Source organism: Dryobates pubescens, chromosome 18 (assembly GCF_014839835.1).
Source record: "Dryobates pubescens isolate bDryPub1 chromosome 18, bDryPub1.pri, whole genome shotgun sequence".
Classification (NCBI taxonomy): domain Eukaryota; kingdom Metazoa; phylum Chordata; class Aves; order Piciformes; family Picidae; genus Dryobates; species Dryobates pubescens.
Window position 1 is genome coordinate 14230514 of NC_071629.1, and position 13593 is coordinate 14244106.

Here is a 13593-nt window from a genome sequence, read left to right on the forward strand (position 1 = left end):
GAAGGCACAGGAACTGGCGGTCCCCATGTGCCGAAAGATGAGCCGGCGGGGAAGGCGACCGGCCTGGATGGACAGGCAGCTCCTGAAGGATTTAAGGGAAAAAAAGAGGCTGTATCACCTTTGGAAGGAGGGGAAGGCTTCTCGAGGTATGTTTAAGGAAGTGGTTAGATTATGTAGGAATAAAATTAGAGAGGCAAAGGCCCAGTTGGAACTGAAGCTGGCCACCTCTGTGAAAGATAATAAAAAGCAATTTTACAAATATATCAATGCTAAAAAGAAGGGCAAGAAGAACCTCCACTCCTTACTGGACCTGGAGGGGAACATGGTGACCAAAGACGAGGAAAAGGCTGAGGTCCTGAACGCCTTCTTTGCCTCAATGTTTAACAGCAAGGTAGGAGTCCAGGATGAGTGGCCTCCTGAGCTGGGTAATAGGGTCGGGGAGCAGTGTAATGCCCCAGAAATCCATGAGGAATTAGTCCGGGACCTGCTGAGCCACTTGGACACCCATAAGTCCATGGGACCGGATGGGATCCATCCTAGGGTGCTGAGAGAGCTGGCAGATGAGCTGGCCAAGCCGCTCTCCATCATTTTCCTCCAGTCCTGGCTCACTGGGGAGGTCCCAGGTGACTGGAAACTGGCCAATGTGGTCCCCATCCACAAGAAGGGACGGATGGAGGAACCTGGAAACTACAGACCAGTCAGCCTGACCTCAGTGCCAGGGAAAGTGATGGAGCAGATTATCCTGGCGGCAATAACTGCGCACCTGAAGGATGGCCAAGGGCTCAGGTCCAGCCAACATGGATTTAGGAAGGGCAGGTCCTGCCTCTCCAACCTGATCTCCTTCTATGATCAGGTGACCCGTCTGGTGGATGTGGGGAGGCCTGTGGATGTAGTCTATCTGGACTTCAGCAAGGCCTTTGACACCGTCCCCCACAGTAAACTGCTGGCTAAGCTGTCAGCTCGTGGTTTGGACCACAACACTCTGTGCTGGGTTAGGAACTGGCTGGAGGGCCGAGCCCAGAGAGTGGTGGTGAATGGTGCCACATCCGGCTGGCGGCCAGTCACCAGTGGCGTCCCCCAGGGATCAGTGCTGGGCCCCATCCTCTTTAACATCTTCATTGATGATCTGGATGAGGGGGTTGAGTCAGTCATCAGCAAGTTTGCAGATGACACCAAGTTGGGAACAGATGTTAGTCAGTTAGAGGGTAGAAAGGCTCTGCAGAGGGACCTTGACCGACTGGACAGATGGGCAGAGTCCAATGGGATGGCATTTAATAAGTCTAAGTGCCGGGTGCTGCACTTTGGCCACGGCAACCCCATGCAGAGCTACAGGCTGGGGTCAGAGTGGCTGGAGAGCTGCCAAACGGAGAGGGACCTGGGGGTGCTGATTGACACCCGCCTAAACATGAGCCAGCAGTGTGCCCAGGTGGCCAAGAAGGCCAATGGCATCCTGGCCTGTATTAGGAATAGTGTGGCCAGCAGGAGCAGGGAGGTCATTGTGCCCCTGTACTCTGCATTGGTTAGGCCACACCTTGAGTACTGTGTCCAGTTCTGGGCCCCTCAGTTTAGGAAGGACATCGAGACACTTGAACGTGTCCAGAGAAGGGCAACAAGGCTGGTGAGAGGCCTTGAGCACAAGCCCTATGAGGAGAGGCTGGGGGAGCTGGGATTGTTTAGCCTGGAGAAGAGAAGGATCAGAGGCGACCTCATTGCCCTCTACAACTACCTGAAGGGTGGTTGTAGCCGGGTGGGGGTTGGTCTCTTCTCCCAGGCAACCAGCACCAGAACAAGGGGACACAGTCTCAAGTTGTGTCAGGGGAGGTTTAGACTCGAGGTGAGGAAAAAGTTCTTCACTGAGCGAGTCATTCGTCATTGGAATGGGCTGCCCAGGGAGGTGGTGGAGTCGCCGTCCCTGGAGGTGTTCAAGGGGAGATTGGACGTGGCGCTTGGTGTTATGATCTAGTTGTGAGGTCTGTTGGAACAGGTTGGACTTGATGATCCTTGGGGTCTCTTCCAACCTTAGTTACTGTGATACTGTGATACTGTGATACTGTGGAAAAGACCTTTAGGATCCTTGAGTCCAACTATTATCTACCTCTACCAAGTCTGCTGCTAAACCATCCTTTGGCACCGCATCTGTTTGTCTTTTAACCATTTACCTGGGGAGACTGTTCCAGTGTTTGAGAACCCTTTCAGTGAAGCAGTTTCTTCTAATATCCAACCTAAACCTCCCTCAGGGCAGCTTGAGGCCATTTTGCTTGCTACGAGGGACACCAACACCCACCTGGCTCTACCCTCCTTTCAGGGAGTTCTAGAAAGTGAGGTGGTCTCCCCTGAGCCTCCTTTTCTCCAGGTAAACAAACCCATTTCCTTCACCCACTTCTCACAAGACTTCAGCTCTAGACCCTTCACCAGCTTTGTTGCCCTTCTCTGAACACACTCCAACACCTCAAAGACTTTCCTGTACTGAGAGGCTCAAAATGCAATCCAGGTGTGACCTCACCAGTATAGGGGAACAATCACTTCCCTGGTCCAGGCCAGGATGCTGTTAGCTGTCTTGGCTGCCTGGGCACACTCTGGCTTATATTCAGCTGCTGACACCCTCAGGTCCTTTTCCACCAGGTAGTTTCCAGCCACTGCCCTAGACCTGGAACTTTCATGGAGTTGTGACTCAAGTGCTGGACCTGGCACTTGGCCTTGTTGAACCTCATACTGGCCCACTGACCCAGCCTATTCGGGTGCCTCTGTGGAGCCTCTTTCCTTCCAGCTTGCTTTGCTGTTTGAGGAAATTTTCCTATGGTAGCACCTAGGCAGCATTTTCTGAAAAAGGGAGGGTACTCTCACTTCTCTTGATACTGGTATTATCTTCTCAGTCAGTCATTTGGAGTTTGAGAGTGAAAATGTTGCTTTTTATGTACCTGTTTCTAAAGAAGCTACCTGTGCTGTCCATCAGTTTAGTTCAGTGAAAGCCCTGGGTCCTTAGTGCTGTGGGAACATAGGTTACTAAGCCAACGCTGTATTTAAACACATTTACATCAACCATTTTGTATCTGAGTTTCTATGTTGTACAGACTGAGATGTGAGCAGCAGTGCAATCAGGTAGAAGAACCTGCATTTTCAATCTCTTCTCAGTCTGTGTGAATCTTTTGTTGAAAGACTACCAAATGAAATGCCAGTATTCTGGGGGAAGTGCTGTATGTTACTGCTGTTATTCGTTATCTTTCCAAATGATGGTGTTTTTAACCCAGGTGGTGACTGACTTATTGAAGGAGATACTCTCACTGTCATTGGTGGAATACCAAAAAAAGTCTTAAATGTCCTCCTTGAGCACTCCACTAACTTCAGCTTTCTGCAGGACTGGGCCTAGACTTTATTCCTGACAACTTGGATAATTGCTTGTTGAGACCCTACTTGTAGGTGATAGTCTGTGAAACAACCACTTGCTTTGCTTCTGAGGATCATCACAAATTTCTTTCTGTTCAAGTTGAGTTTATTATTTTACGGTTTTCCACTGCAAGTGAGACTTCTACTGTGCAACCGTGTCCAATCAGTGTAAGAGCTCAAAGCCTTTGGTGTAAAATATTTTCTATGAGTGTGTAATACACCAGATAAATTCAGTCAAAAGCAGCTATTTAAATATTTCTGTAGCCAATACTAAATTTTTCAAGGAGGGTTTGTGTATGTGTTTTATTTTGTTCTTTTGTTCATGTTTTCATTGTCTTTCTCTAGCTTGAATCTTAGAGGCCAGAAATCATACTTTTGTTGATGCCATCCACTTCTCTTTTTGGATCCATATGTTCCTAAGGGCTCTTGGGAAATTAATTGGAAGCAAAGTCCTTGATCATAGTTCTAGGAACTCGATAATTAAAGATTTGTTCCTTCTGACATAATGTGGCTAGACAGGTACTTTTTCATTTGGGAACCTTGGATTCAGATCTTGAATTCATTATACTGGTCAATAAAATACTTTCTTTTAATGCCATAAGGTTTTGCCATTATTGAATGGGAAAAATAGAAAAAAAGCAGGTGAGGAGGCTAGAAAAAGAAGGCTGTGACATTTTCTTCTTAAAGAATTTGTAAACACTGGTACAAGTCTTAGCCAACATGAGGTATGTGAAATATTAGAGACGTTCCTTTTTTTTTTCTCTTATAAATAAGCTATTTTTGGTTTTGAAATCCTCTGTCCTGAAGGTAGCAAAGACTTGGAACCACTCAGTCTGAGGAGTCTCTATGGAGCTCATTTTTACAGTGAAATGCGCAGTCTGATTTTTCAGACCAAGGGTGTCAGCTCAATCGTGAAGTCACGGAATATTCTGAGATGTAGTCATCATTCCTTTCGTGTCTCTCGGAGCATGCGTGCTAGTTTGTAAAAATGAGCGAACGTCGTTACACATCAGGGTCTTCTATTCAGTCACAGGTTGTATCATTGTATTATATTATAGTGTAGTGGTGCTGGGAGACTGGGATTCCCATGTGCTGGGCTCTGTTTTTTAAAGTGAGGACTTAGTATTTGTTTGCTTCAGCCCTCCCTGAGGAGGAGGTGAATATGCTGCCGAAGTTCCCCAGAGGTGCAGGTTTGGATGATTGCTGTTCTTAAAGCAGTCTGATCTCTCGGTGTTCTTCACTTGCCAATAACATACTGAGTTAACCTAACCAGATGGGTTAGCCTACAGACATGTTGAGCATGATTTCTGAGGGCATGTGAATGAATTTGGCGTGGTGGCGTGCGTGTGGTGGTGTATTCGTGTGCACTAATGCTAAATTCATGCTGAGAGAAACACCGTTATAGATTATCATAGAAGCATGCAATTATTTTGGTTGGAAAATTCTTAATATTGTTGGGTCCAACTGTGATCTAACTGCCAAGTCTGGTGCTAAACCATGTCCCTCAGCACCACACCTCTGCATCTTTTGAACACCTTCAGGAATGGTGATTATGTTCTCTTGTGTCCTTCCAATGGGTGTACTCATGTCTGATTTTGATTTGAGCAGGTGAATGACTCAATAGCCCATTAGCAAGCCTTTGACCTACTGTGTTCCCCATTTCCCTTTCCAGTTTTGACACTCTGGATAATTTATGTAGCAATTACACTTCAGTTGTAACTTAAGTCCTGGTTTTGTTCCTTTAACAGAAATTAGTACTGAAAGGTATTGCGGTGATGGAGGGCTTAAAATAACCAACAAGCTGTTTGTCTATTTAATACACATTTTTTCCAAGATAGTGTTTTAATGACTGGGAGAACACAATAGGGTGAACTTCACAAATTCAGCATTGGTTTTCAGGCTGAGTGATACCACTGAAAGACTGTGAAATGGAGAGCTATCCTCTTCCCCCTCCCTATTCCACTCACAAAATAAAAAGTGCGTGTGTGTAACAATGCTACTCCAACTTATTTATCTTTATCTAGTTCCTCTGTCAGTAAGGGAATGAAGCGAAAAATTCAGAACAAAGTAACTTAAAAAAAAATCAAAGGATTAAACCCCCCGTGTATGTGATCCTGATGAATTGGATGATTCAGAAGATGTTAACCAGAGCAACAGCTGTAATGGAAGGAGAGCCTGTAACAAACAGGTTTTCTGATTTATCGGGGTAATCAAGCATAGAAGTGGGCAGGCACTGGGTGGTACAGAATACCAGCATTTTTTTTTGTGCTGCCTGAGAGATAGATTGGAACCTCTAGGGAAGAATTGCACGCACCCCCCCCCTTAATTCCCCTGAAGAATTTTTTTTTTTTTTCCCCCCTTCTCCTGAAAATGAAAGCAGGGAACAAGCATTTCCCTGGATCTCATTTTAAAGCTTCCTAAGTTTAAAATGGTTGTTACTTGTTTATTGCTATGGTAATGTAAACTACCCCTAACATGAGACTAATCCTGCTTTTGAAGGACTCCGTTCCCTAACATGAGACAGGTAATTGAAGGGAAACTGTCAGATATACATCTAGAGATGTTGGGCTGCCTAAAGAAATGCAACAGATGGTTTTCGGTGTGGTGTAATTTGGTGGCAATTAACAGTCTTTGTATTGAAGACTTTTTAAAAAAAGAGCCTCCCTACAGTGAATTTTAAACCAATTTCTAATGCTGTTTTTTTTGCCTGATAGTGCAATGTCCTAATCCTATCTTTTGGATATAAAATCACTGGGGACACGATGCAGACCAAGTTTAATGTGACTTAACTGTGTTTGTGTTCCTAGAGGTCATAGTCTGTGTTGCAAAGCTTGCACACAGCAGGCATGCCTTTCAGTACAGGCTTTGTGGTGATACTCCCTGAAATGCCTCAGGCAGTGTATTTGTTAAAAAAAAAAATAGTAAGTTTTGATATTTATCAGCCTGTGAGGTTTCTCATGCAGATCTGTTTTCTTCTTTAGATCAAATCTATGAGGAGCAGTCCTATGTAGCCTTGACTGCACATTTTGAGCTTACAGATGTCTGGTTACATCATCTATTTCTTCCTTTGGATATTTTCCAAGCTCCCTCCCAGCAGCATGAAGTCCTCATCTCAGTTTCCATTGAGGTGATCTGAGTTCTATTCACATACCACCTTGCAAAGCTGCCTCTGTACACAGCTAGCCATAAGCAATCAATGTATGTAAGTTCCAGCCACTTGTGTCTGGAAGGAAGAAAGCATTCAGTTACATAGAATCACAGAATAATTTTGGTTGGAAAAGACCTTTAAGATTATTAAGTCCAACCATTCTCTAAATCTACCAAGTCTGGTGCTAAACCCTGTCCCTCAGCACCACATATCTGCATTTTTTTGAGCATCTCCAGGCATGAGGATTCAACTACCTCCCTGGGGAGCGTGCTGAAGTGTTTGAGAATCCTTTTAATGAAGAGGTTTCTTCTAATATCCAACCTGAACCTCTCCTCAAACCTTTGTTTTCATCACTCTCACTTTTTTTTTCCCCCTTAGTCTTTGGATCTTTCTCAGTAGCACTTTTTTCTGTTGTATGTTTGTTAAGAAAATATTCTTCTTTGCTTGTTGCAAGAAGTTCACTGCACACATGGGATAATATTTGTTTGATTTCCTGATGTGTCTCCTGAAGCCAGAATGTGAAAATATTGATATAGCCTCACAGGGAAGCAGTCTTTTCTACTGTGTGTATACAGAACTGCCCAGTTTTACTTAAATTTTATAATTATCATTATATATAGTATTATAGGCCCCTTAGAACATGATTTAGTTGTGGGGTCCTTTATTGTTGTTTTTAACAAGGTGCACGGTGCTCTGGTCAATAATTTCTCTGCTAGTGTTCCAACAAAGTTGTTACCAAGTAGTGAGTTCGCTGGGTGAGTCGAGTGCTGCTTCTCTTCCCCAACTGGGTGCAAGTTCAAAACCATTGTCTGTTGTTAGCTTTTGCTATTTGCTTTTTCTGCTGCTGGGTTTGCTGCAGCTATAGGTGTGAGATGGATTTTTCTCATAGTGAAACAGTGCTTGAGGGTCCCATCACAGGCTGAGAAGCCATTCCATTAGCTGAACCCAGTATCTGTTTCAATGAAAAACCTCTCAAAAATAATATTGGAATAATATCACAAGGCAAACAAACAACAGAAATAAAAGCCAAAAGAAACCAGGCTGCCTTCAGTGCCATCAGGTGGAACAAATCTGGGCTTCAGTAAATATTTCCCCCGAGTTTGTGATTTCATAGCGGAGTAACTCCCCACAGAACCACCTGTTTGCCAACTTTTTACCAGCCCCAAGTTACTCCTTTCTCCCCTGAGCCTCCCTAGAGTTTTCCTGCTTGGAGCCCCCCAAGTCAAAGCCCCTGAAACTACTGTGGTTACCTGCCTGGTTACAGCTGCTGTATCTCCCCTTCCCTCCCATGCTCCCACCAGCTCTTTCCCTATCCTTGGCCGTTCTGGTCAGCTGATCCACCTCTTCTTCACCTTTCCCCATTTTTGGGGGCATTGCTCTGGTAGAAATTTAGCAATTAGCTCTGGTAGCAATTTAAGAAAACCTGGAGGCCAGCTGGGACTTCCAAGGAAGAAAAATAAGATGTGTCTGAGAGAAAACAGGTGCACCACAGCCCCGGCTTTGGTGAGCTCTAACAATACATCTGATGGAGCAGCAAAAGCATTTTGGGTAACTTTAAGAAAAGCTGTCTCCTGCACTACATTATCATTAGTAATGGCACATTCCTGGTTTCAGTGAGTCTATTAAGGATGTTTATTTTAGGGAGAAAGGGCACAGTTTATTTTGCACAGAACATGTTTGGGAATGTTAGTCATGATGTGTCAGTGACAATCCAAAAGACCTGGTGCTGCCTTCTTTGCATATCACTGACTCCCCTGGCTCCCAGCAATTCGCATTCTTGGTATTGAAAGTGTCTCCCCCAGTGAAATGTTGATAATATTTTTAACAAAAAGAGCCTTCATATAATTGATATCTGCAAGAATCTGAGCTCCAAAGGCATGTTTTAACCTGTGTATTTTGTAAACACAACATGAAAAATTCACAGAGAATTTCTGTTACATCCTGAGGCAACTGCAAAGTAAAGACTTGGGGAGCTCTACGGTGTATAAGGAAGAGAAGGTGAACAAAGAGAAGCCAGATGGGAACATACAAGCAGAGCATGCAATTAGTATGTCTTGTGCACCCAGCAAAAGTTATTTTTTCTGCTATGGCTATAAGGCAGACTACCTCGGAGGCACAGTATGTGCTGTCAGAAGGTTTTATGCTGGTTTAGGGACTTCACCTTCCTAAACAGCAGAAGGTACGCTGATGTGGGCTCTGTTGCTAGCACAGATTATATCAGCCCCTGGAGTCCCACCAGTGTGTCAGCTACAGGATGTGCATTTTCCATGCCCTGAGCTGACCTTGGGTGTGCAAAACTTTGGCAAAGCATTACAGTCTAGACATGGCCTAAGGCAGGTTGAATTTGCCAAATGTAGTGTTTAATGAGACAGCCAAATGAGTGTAATACACAGCAAGTTCAGTAAAGCCCCCAAGGGCTGGGGTCCTAGGAATGTGCTGTGATGTAGCAAAATAAGCCAGTGATCCTTTTCATCCACCTTCCTGGAGGGACTGAGCCTGGCTTCAGAGGGGCTGCAGCAGGGTGAGGCTCACAGCACAGGGAAACCTACAGACCTTCTGTTCTCCTGTGGTGTTTAATGGTGTTTAATGTTGCCTCTCTGGAATAATGAGGCACTGTCCTTTTCTGGGCACACAGAACAGCACTATCCTCAGTCTGTGATGACTAAGAGGAAGGACCACTAAACCCTTCTGTACTTGAGATGGACAGTAAAATGGTTCAATGCAGAGCCAGGCAAATGGCATGTGGTATCATGGAAAAGAGATGTAGGGGCCTGGGGAGGTTGTGTTGGCAGAGAGATGGAAGTCTGATGCAGAATGGCCATGTCGCAGGTAAGTCCTGCAGAGAGGTGGCTCAGTTGTTAATATACTCTCTTGCTACAAGCTCCTGGTATAGGATGTTTCATGTGGTATGCCAAAATGTGGACACCATAATTTGGCACAGTTGTGGAACAATCCAGTATGTAGGTTGTGCTATGATATCATCATTGCAAATTCTCTGTGTAAGTTACAGGCAATTCAGACAGACCTATCACCCTGTAATTCTCAACATTTTTGCAGGTGAAATATAAAGAAAACTCTAACCTGGATTTCTAAAAGGTTCTGAAGGACAAGAGAAAACTTTATGGGAGGTGTTTTTTTTGTGTCTTTGTAGGTTTGGTTGGTTTTTAAAGGCAAATCCTTTTATATTTTCTGCTAGGAAAGCTGTTCATCAGACCTGTGGTTCATGGATGAAGACCAGAACCCATTGATCTGTACACTGGAGGGAGGGTCCTAATCATTGGGTAAGGCTGTCCTGTGTTTAGTACCTGCATGTTGGTACAACACCTTTTAAATGTCTCCAAAAGTGACACTTGATTGAGTTTTCTTTGACTTCTAGAAAAAATTTCTTTTTTTCCTTTCACACAATGTTTGTTCTTTATGATTGATTTAATCACATATTAGAACCACTAGAAACACACGGTTTGAGAGACCTCCTGGATGTGCATCAGACCACACCCAGAAAGTTTGTCTGTCTTTTACTGGCAGAAGTTTAAACTGGAAGGAGAACCTAATGGGAGTGCTGAGAGTTGCAGGTCTAGAAACTGAACTCTCTGAGCAAAATCTCTTTGAACATAAGAGAAATTAGTTCCATTTCATCAAGGAGATAAGAAAATAAACATGATCATTCCTTGGCTCTGAAATGCTTTTTATTCAACAAAGTAATCTCTGTTTAGAAAGACATTTAGAGCTTGCCTGTTTGGCAGTAGCTCGCTCTCTGACACTCATCTTTAGATTGTAAGAAATAATGCACTAAATACTGTTTGTTTTGTGGAATTTGGAAGTGTGATGAGAGATGATACTGTGACACAAACTGAAGCTAAAGCCAGAAGGAAGCCCTGTGGAGTGGTAGCACAGCCATGCAACAGGTTAAGGTATACACTAAGGCAGGAGGGGAGGAAGATTGAAGTCTGAAGTGCTGCTTGTTTGCCTCCCCCTTCTCCCATTTCTGCCCTGGGAGCACAACCTAAACCAGATCCCCTGCAGATATAGAGGTCACACAGTTTATTTCTGTCACACTCATGTGGCCTGGCCAATAATGGGGGAACATGAATCAGAAGCTTAATTTAAAACCAAAAATATATGGTGTCACTTTGTATTATGAGAGCATCTGAGGACCAGTTAGGATCAGGGCTTCATCTGTTACATGCTGAATCTGTTACAAGTTGAACATGGTGTGTTGTTGATCCCCTGGGAACTTTCAAGCTAAGATGGAGCAATGTGGAGGAGGGGAAGAGAGGGGGAGGGAGCTGAGGTGTTGGGTGGTCTGCAGAATGCTAGAAAGGAGACAAAAGGGTATATGCTAAAAAACTGTCACTTTTAACTGTTCAGGCAAGTAACTGAAAAATAAGACTTGGAACAGAGGAAAAGACCTTCTTTGTTTAACTGAAGACATCTGAAAGATCTCAAGTTGATGTGGGGCTGAGGTGGGAGGAGGCAGGACAGGCAGGTGAGCGGATTAATACCATTGTTGCAGCTTGCCCATGTAGTGTTTGGACTCTTTATTTCCTCAGCTACATTTATTTGGTGGGATATTGTTGATAAAAGCTTGGTCTGGAAAAATGGAATCAACTTGTCTGAAAAGGTTAGCTTCATGAGAACTGTGTCATTGTGTACCCCCACTGTTTTTCAGGGCTGGTGAGCTAGATGTGAAAGCATGACTGACAGCAGCCGTGACTACAAAACCAACTGGAGAAGAAATGGAGACATGCCTCACGATGAATATGTAAGGTGGGGAGGAGAAAGAGTTAGACTAGTTTGTTGTGTAGTACAAAAACATCTCTCTCTTTGTCACATCTTCTACTTATGAAAGGCAATGTTGTTCTCTCCAGACACTCAGATGAAAACTCAGAAATGAAAAGTCAGAAAAGCAATTAAGTGATCAGTGCATGGCTGCTACTGCTGTCTCCAGAATTAACAACAACAACAAAAAAGAATGCTTGATCAGAATCATAAATGTGTAAATCTCTGGCTAATGATACTATCCTTTAACCTGAGCACTTCTGCTGGAACAGGAGGATAGTCAAAACCTTCCTGTCTCCTGGAAAGTCCATGGAGTTGGAGACAGTATCATGGAAACCTTGGTAGGTATGTAGCATTCAGCAACTTCACAGATGAGCTTCCAGGAAACCTTTACAGCCTTTGTAATAAAAATAGCATTGGTATATGACTTTGTTTATGGTGGGGCCCCACAGAGAATTGTTTGGGTTTGGTCTGTAAAGTTTCTAGCCAGTTGGTCTTGCAAAGAACAAGGGTAAGCTGGAGCCTTGCAGCATTTAAACTCTGTGAGAAGGAAATAATATTTAAATAGCAATCATATCTTGGGCCCAGCAAATTTGACATTGCCTAGTGCTGCCAGAGGTTTTAATATTATTGAATTCAACAGTCTTTTCCATCAAATTCCAGAATCATCTGGAACATTCCCTCTTATGTGAAATGAATGCTTGTCAGCTGCCAGGTGATTAACAATGTTTTCTGAGATGTGAGGGTGTCTCAGGAGACCCTGCTTTGTTTTGCTACTGTAATTTCCAGTAAAGATTTGGTCAAGACTTGAAACTGCCTCAAATGATGTATTTTGCAGCTTTAAGGTAAAATTCAGACGTGCCAAAAGGTTCTTGATTGTTAGTTCTTCTGGCTGAAACCACCTAATTTTTCCGCTGTTCTTTTTGTACATCTAGTTATGGATGACCATTTTATCTCTCTGGCTTCAGGAAAGACAAACACTGTATCACTTCCTAAGTGTGAGGAGGGAAACCCCCCCCTACTAAAATATTAGTAAGAATTTTCAAAGGGTTACAAATTAATCAGATATTGTACAAATAAACACTGAAAATGTAAGTCCTAGTGAAAAGATTTGCAGCCTAAAAGAGACAAGCCTTTGGCCTTTGGTTACATTCAAAGGAAAGGGTAGGGGTGGAGAAATTAATCATTTTGAGAAGGAATCTAAATTGAGAGGGCATTTGGCAGACAAAATAAAAGACCAATCAAGCATAAGAGCAGCAAAATGGTCACAAGATAAAGTGAGGAAGAAGCAAACTTAAGCAGAGTAATTGGAAGACCTTAAGAAACAAAACTGTAAATGCAACCAAGGGTGCCTGAACCCTGTAAAGGAGATCAGAAAGACTGACAGCTAATAGTGTGACTTGTTTAGCAGTTTCTTGCAAATGCAGGATATCACTGTGAAGTGACTAAGTGCTCTTTGCAAGTTGTGAACCACATGTGGTGCCAAAGCAGCACCAGCTAACTTTGTTAATGGGAGGGAACGCTTAAGTGGTGTTGGGTCTTCAGCATTTTAAACAGTGCAGCCCTCACCCTTCTGGTTCATATAGTTCTGCAGAGAGTGTAGTGGTCCCATGGGCACAATCAACAGCTCTGCCTGCAGCCTTTTAGCTGTCAGTGTAGTGGGTCTACTGAGTACTTGAAGTATTTTGCAATGGAACTATTTTGATTTCAATGTTGTTTATACCACACTCTCGAAATCACTTGGAAAAGCTTCTGAGCACAGGCATGTTCTACTTATGTGGAATAGATCAGTGTGCATGGGAAGATGCAGTCATTGCAAATGTGATAGGGGGTGTGAACTGCAACAGTGTTTGTTTCACTGACCCAGAACCATCATCACCAGCCAAAACTACTAAACATATCACAGGATCACAGCATGTTAGGGGTTGGAAGGGATCTCTGGAAATCATCTAGTCCAACCCCTCTGCTAAAGTGGGGTCATCCAGAGTAGGTTGCCCAGGATCATAGTAGCCAGGTGGGTTTGAAATCTTTCCAGAAAAGGACACTCCACAACCTCACAGTGAAGAATTTTCTCCTCACGTTCAAACAGAACCTCTTGGGTTCCAGTTTGTGTCCATTGTGCCTAGTCCTATCACTGGGCACCACTGAAACTCATAGTCATAGAACAGCTTCAGTTGGAATGGACCTTAAAGATCATTTAGTTCCATCCCCCTGCCATGGACAGGGACACCTCCCACTAGACCAGGTTGCTCAAAGCCTTGTCCAGCCTGGCTTTGAACACT